Here is a 7345-nt window from a genome sequence, read left to right on the forward strand (position 1 = left end):
CTGGCTATGCCCATGTGACTCCCCAGGCTAATCCACTACATTTGCAGTGATACAATGATTCTACCAAGGATCACCTAATACTGCCTAACCTCTGTATATTAATTCTTAACTAACGATGTTCTATTCTGTTCGTATCTACTTATTCATCTCTGAAGACAGTTAAACATTTACCTACATACAAGTGGTATGCTTCTAGAATAAAATAATTGTATCTATACATATATCTGTGAAGAAATGTAAAATATGTTCTTGTATAATATTGTATGCATTTAGGAGAAAGTGTTGTAATTCATAAAATTGTTAGTTTGTTTTTTTAAGTGGAGCTTTTCTCCCCGGGCCTCCGCTGAAAATGGACCTGTGTCCAGTTGGACTTATAATAAATAAATTGTGTGCACGTGCATGTGCGTGTGTGTAGGGTTAATTCATTAAAGGTATTATCCCCACTCAACCATGTGATTTTGGGTAAAACCTTTCCTCAAATGTGACATTATGAAAAACTGAAGGGAGAAATTAAGCAAAAGGTGGGTGAATTTCAGAACTTTGAGAGAAGCTCAGCATTACCCCAATTCAGAATACACTCACTGTAAGGGGATACCCTTTAATGAAACAAGGGTTAGAACACTCCACCCTTTCTGATGGGGCTATAACTACACCTATCATGGTGGAGGAGATGCAAAATCACTACTTCATGGAGAGAGACAGCTGGAAAGAACTACTGGACCTTAATATTAATCAAGAACTCAATTCAAAACAAATATTCATAGCTCTAGAAACAAATATTAAGAGAAATCTGTAAATGCAAACTATTCAGCCAAAATAATAATTGCAGTGGTTGCATTCATTCTTATAAGCCACAATAAACAAAGTAAATATTAACTTTTGCAATGTTTTATAAATAAATAGATTTCAATATCTCAGTAACCAAACACTATACATACTTGCTGGCATTATTTTCTTCATAAATCTGTCTCACTTGACTGATGATATTTAGAGAAATGTGAAAATTATAATATAAATGAACTGTATACACATAATAATCAATATCTGTAAGTATACAAGGCAGAGGTCAAAGCTGTTGCTTTTGCCATCATGTAAGCTTTAAGATGTATGTAGCATGGTTTTGGAATCCATATAAATATGAACAAGCACTATTTGACACCTCAGTAGGTTATAACTGCAGAAACACCTGGAGGAATAGCTAGGCTATAATGCATTAACTCTTTACAGTGATACCTCCACGCATTTTAAGCTAATCAGAAAATTCCCTACTTGGGGGAAATATATACAAGTAACACAGGATAGCAGCAGATTTCTTCAGCTCCACAATTTCATTACACTGACTTTATTACTCACAAATTAATTCTTGAAGCAATTTTCTTTCTAAATATGTGTGTTAACTATATCTAAAAGGGACCAATCTTAATAATATTCCTGTCAGAACTTACTTTGGAAATATTCCTGTCAGTTTATCAGTCTGAAGACACTACCGAAGTTAACCTACAACCAAGAGCTGCGGGGCATTTATGTATAAACACACACACACACACACACACACACACACACACACACACACACACACACAAGATACTACTATGGGAAAAGTCAACTGGCCTGGTATCTTTTTGGCTACTGAAAAATACTGTTTTTCTTGACAAGCTTACCAGAAGGCATCTCCAAACTATGTTGTGTTGTCCATTAGTACCACTGCTTTTCAATAAGGTACCCTTTGAAAGGATGATTATAGGCATACAAGGAACCTTAGTCAAAGCAGCAAAGGCAGTAATATTAGTACTAATGGCTTAAGCTCCATTTCTTTGAGGCCACTGGTCTGAGAAAGGCAACTGCTAAAGCAGTAACTCCAGCTATGGCTCATCTTCTAGGGCTGTAATTACTTTTTATATAGTTAAAATTTTAGTTATCAAAGAGATCCACTTACTCAAAATGACAGAGATTGGGTTTGACAGAAGGGTTAAAATGGGGAAAAAGATCTCAGCTTCCATTGCTTCACATGCTACACCATTATATGGGAAGCATTCAGTGTGTGTGCGGGGCTGGGGGCAATTCAGACAGAACTATGGAAATTTGGGAGGAAGAGACTACCCTTTTCAATGTAATAAAACACGTCAGGAGTTGTACCAATTGATCTTCTGTAGTCCTATCTCACCTTCATTCGGAGCCGAACCTTGGCTCCGACTCAGCCATTCTCTAGCTCAAAAACTTCTGGTTGGTTCGTGGCTAGGAGGCATCCCATCATGCACTGCTAACAACCCAGACCTAGTTCGCCGCTCGTTGAGCTCAGACGTGCTTCTTCTTGGCCGTGGACAAGTGAAATCTTTCAATACTCTTTGACTAGTTATTTGTTGACTAAAATCAATTATATTCTATAGTTTAGTGTGTTATCGCATTCTGTATGTTTTAGACAATTGTTTACTGTGTGTACTGTTTGTGCTTTGACTGGCCACTCTTCCGTTGGCCTTATTATATCCCTGCATCGCTCTCTTGTTTTTGTCCTTGTTCCCATTTCCTTTCACAGTGGGCTAGACCCGTTTAAGTTAGAGGACCTAGTCCTTGGGTTCTCTCTTTCTTCTCTTCTTAGGGATAGGCCCGTTTAAGTTGGAGGACCTAGGCCTCTGTCTGCCTGTTGTCTGTGCTGTTGCCTGTCTGTTTGCAATAAACAACTAGATAATGCACAAGAACCATGTCTAAGGATACTAAGGATCACAAGCCTTCGAGCTTTAAAAAGTGTACAAAATGTGCCCAGAAAATGCCCTTAATGGATGGGCACAATTTGTGTGTGTACTCATTGGGGGCTATACACCTCCAAGAGCCTTGCCTGTTATGTCATGCATTTAGTCCTAGTGTTCTTCAGAAGAGGAAAAACAAACATCTTGAAAGGACTATTGAAGCATTCTTTTGAGGAGAAGTTGGCTTCTTCATCCTTCAGCTCTAAATCTCCCTCCTCCACCAAGAAAGAGAAAGCCAAATCTACAAAAAGGCAGTCTCCCACCCATTGAGTCAGAGCTGCCAGACAAAATTGCCAAAATGACTACATCCTCGCCGGCTCCACTGGTCTCGGTGCCAACAGAGGTTTCTATTGTGGATCCATAAGTTTTGGCTCCAGGAGTTTCAGAGCCAATAATGGAGCCTGCGTCTTGGAGCCAGTGAGCTGAACTCAGACTGGTCTCCCAGACTCTTAGGTCACCTATCTTTCAGAGATCTAGGTCCCCCACTCTCTCTTCCAAGTCCTCTAGGAGCGTTTCTGATGAGGACGTCGAAAGAGTGATACGCAGACTGCTTCAGACTTCAGCGCTGGCAAATTTACTTTTGGCTCCGTCCCAGTCGGCTCCAGAGCCTAATGTGCCCTTGCACCCTGTCAATGTTCCTCCTCAGAGCCACTCTGGGCCGGAGCCAGAGATGTCAGTACCTCGGGTTGTGGAAAGGTCGGTTCCAGCTTCCTCAGTTGGTCTCTTTGTTCCAATATCCACTCCAACCCTCCCTTTTGGTGCCATCCGTGGGGTCTAGGGTCCTTTAGTTCTCCGGTCGGGCCTGAAGGGGACGCTTTGAATCAAACTTCTTTTGTTCTGAGCCTACCTCTCGGTGCTTTGGTGCAGGTGAGCTTGAATCCCACATTAGTCTCGGAGCCCAACTCCTCGGCACAGAGGACTGCCTCTGCATCTTCGGAGTAGGGGGCATCCTAGGAACCGGGAGGATCGGCCTTTGAGGTGGTGTGCTGTCCAGGTCTTCAGTTTCAACCAGAGGTACTGACACTCTTCCCCCTAAAGCGCCGACTTCACTCTCAGCTCCTTCTCTCTCCCAACACAGCAGAGACTCGCAGCCTCAGGAAACCTCAACGAGTGGTTCCCAGTCTTCCAAGGACTCCCCAGAATACCCTTCTGAGGAGCCACCTAGGATGAAAACTTGTAAGAGGAAACATGTTGACTCCCCCTGATGAGTCCATTACACATCAGACACTGACCTAGAGGAGTCAGAAGGGTCCCCCAAGTCATCCTCTGATCACTCATTCTCGGATATCCTTGAGATCCTGAAACACAGAAGCGGCTGGCCCACCACATACCCTTCTGATGAGGAGTCAGTGTACCTGAAGGCTTTCAGGTCTTAGGTGTCTCCACCTTTTGACGAGCTACTGGATCTAGCAAGTCGAAAGGTGTGCGAATCTCCCAATTCTGTGGGACCAGTTCCTAGAAGACCAAATAAATTTTTGTCAGCACCCCAGGACAAAGACCTTCTTACTAAGGGCGTTCCAGTAGATGCCATGGTGGTGGCAGCAGCCACCAAAAAGAAACTTGCTGAAACTTCCTCCACTGTCCATCCACCTAACAAGGAGTCTCGAACGATGGATAGGTATGGAAAACGTGTCTTTTCTTCAGCAGCTTTTACACTTAGAGATCGCTGAACTACCTGTCTCATTTCACAAGGCTCCAGAGAGATCTAAAAGAACTGGGAGAGACTCTGCAAGGTAACACATCTGAAGCGGTATCTGAGAAGGCCAACGCACAGATGTATACCTTAAATTCTATTGTAAACTCCTCCATGAGACCAATATCTTACACAGCTGATGGAGCCAGTAGGGCAGCGGGTTCAGGAGTTTCTCTTAGAAAACACTCCTGGATGTGCTTGTGTAACTTTACAGAGGCCTTTAAGTCTACATTTACCAGTGCTTCCTTTTATGGATCCTCATGGTTTGGAACAAAGGTAAAAGGACACACTCACCAGGTGCGAACAGGAAGAAAAAACCCTATCTGCTGTGGGAGTCCATTTTTCCGTTCCTTTTAGACCCTATCCCAAAGGGCAGAAGGGCGGTAAAATGTGGTTCAAATAGTCGCAGAGGTTTTGTCAAGATGCACAAGGTGATTCCTTCGCCAGAGGCAGAGGAGCAGGAAATAATGGTAGACGCCAGCCTAGAGGCAGGAGAGGCCCTCAGAACCAGTGAGACCGCGATTCCTTTCGTGGTCGTCCCTATCAGTGCTCCTGAAAGGAGGCCCGACTGTGCATCTCTGGAGCCAGTCAGGGGTCGTATATCTTTATACCCAGAAGCCTGGCATGATCACTCAAGACAAGTGGGTATTAAAGAGAATTACCAGAGGTTACCATATTCCCTTCTCTTCTCCAATTACAGGGATTCAACAACTCTAGAAATCCAAAAGTTGCTTGTAGAGAGTCATCCAACCCGTCCCCACAGACCAAGCAGGATTAGGGACTTGCTCCAGATTTTTTTTGGTGCCAAAAAGAACAGGGGACTTTAGACCCATCTTGGATGTCAGCAAACTAAACAAATCTGTACAGACGTCCAAGTTCGGAATGGTCACCTTACAGTCGATACTCCCGTTGTTAGGGAAAGACGTTTGGATGTGCTCCATAGACCTCCAGGATGCATGCTACTATATCAAGATGGACAGGGCATCAGGGAGTCACTTACGCCTCCGGTTGGGTGCCAGTCAGTTTCGCGCCCTCCCCTTTGATCTCAACACAGCCCCCAGGGTGTTCACCAAATGCATGGCAGTGGTTACAGCTCACTTGAGACGTCGGGTATTCCAAGTGTTTCTGTACCTGGATGACTGGCTCTTCACTGCCACCACCAGGCATCTACTGTTACAGGCCAGGGACACTACCATTTCAACTTGCTTGCAGTTTGGGATTACAGTAAATTGGCAAAAATCTGCATTATCGCTCTCATAGCATGTGAATTTTATTGGCGCCGAAATAAACACAGTCTCCATGAGGGCTTACCTTCCCGTAGAAAGAATTCAGAATCTCAGGGAACAAGTTTTGAGCTTACTTCCTCTAAGGAAAGTAGAAAGCAAAGATGGTGCTCACGTCCTCCAAGGAAAGAGGAAACAAAGATGGTGCTCAAGTTGTTAGGGACGATGGCCTCTACAATAACATTAGTCCCACTGGCCAGACTGCATGAGATTTTTGCAGTGGTTACTCTTTGCCCAATGGTCACTGCAATATCTACCCCCGTCTCACCCTATCCTGATAACAGATTTGTGCAAACAGGATCTTCGCTGGTGGACCCAGACCAGCAATCTAAATACAGGCAGAACGTTTGTCCCACCCCCACCCCCCATTGCCACCGTGACCACTGATGCCTCCCAGCTAGGGTGGGGGACATTACCTAGGGAGACCAGTCCAAGGCATGTGGCAGGAACACGAGACTCATTTGCATATCAACATCTTGGAGATGAGAGCAGTGCTTCTGGCGCTGCAAGCACTGCACAGCTTTCTCCCTCTAGAGACAATTGCGATCCACTCGGACAATATGTCGGTGGTGTGGTACATAAACAAGGAGGGACCAAATCTTATCCCCTTTGCAGAGAAGCCCTTAGAGTGTGGGAGTGGGCAGTGTCTTCCCAACGCTTTCTGGTCGCAACGCACATTCCAGGGGAAATCCAATGTGATAGACAGGCTCAGCAGAGCTATTCCGATGCCTCACGAGTGGTCTCTGAACACATACATTGCGGAACAAATTTTTCCCAAATGGGGTCAGCCTTGCTGTGATCTATTTGCCACGACTCTCAATGCCAAATGCAGCAGCTACTTCACTCTAATTCCCCCAGAAGGAGAGACACCCAGAGATGCACTCATCCACGACTGGCCCTCGGGACTTCTCTATGCTTTCCCACCATTCCCCCTGATATCAAAGGCAATTCAGAAAGCAATATCCTTGGGAAGCAAAATGATCCTAATTGCTCCTTACTGGCCTCGACAGATTTGGTTCCTATTCCTAAGACCTCATCTAATGGACGAACCGTGAACTCTGGACCCAGTGCCAGATTTGCTGATGCACATGTCAGGGGTGTCCAAGCCCTCTCTCCACACCCTCAATTTGACAGCTTGGCTGCTCCAATTCCATCCCTAATCAGGCTTCATGACTTTTCTCCTGAGGTTATACACATTCTGACATCCTCTCACAAACCTTCTACCAGAAAGACTTACACCAGTAAATGGAAAAGATTCTCCTTTTGGGCCCATGAGAGAAACCTTGATCCTTACACAGTTCCCATTTCCGAGTTCCCTTCTCAGTTGTTCCATCAAGGTTCAGCAGCTGCCACTATTAGGCAACTATTTCTACCTTTCATTTGGCTAATGACCCTAACCTTATGGCTCATAGACTGTGTAGAGCTTTCCTTAAAGGGGCCAAGACCCCCAGTCATGGATCCTGTAGCACTATGGGATTTGAATTTTGTACTCCATAGACTTACTTCAAACCCTTTCGAACCTTCAGCAACTTGTGACCTTAAGTTCTTATGGAAAACTGTAGTTTTAGTGGCCATCACATCTGCAAGGAGGGTCTCTGAACTGCAAGCTCTTTCCATTAAGCCCC

This window comes from Protopterus annectens, chromosome 1.part1 (assembly GCF_019279795.1).
Source record: "Protopterus annectens isolate FY-2018-M chromosome 1.part1, PAN1.0, whole genome shotgun sequence".
NCBI classification, from domain to species: domain Eukaryota; kingdom Metazoa; phylum Chordata; order Ceratodontiformes; family Protopteridae; genus Protopterus; species Protopterus annectens.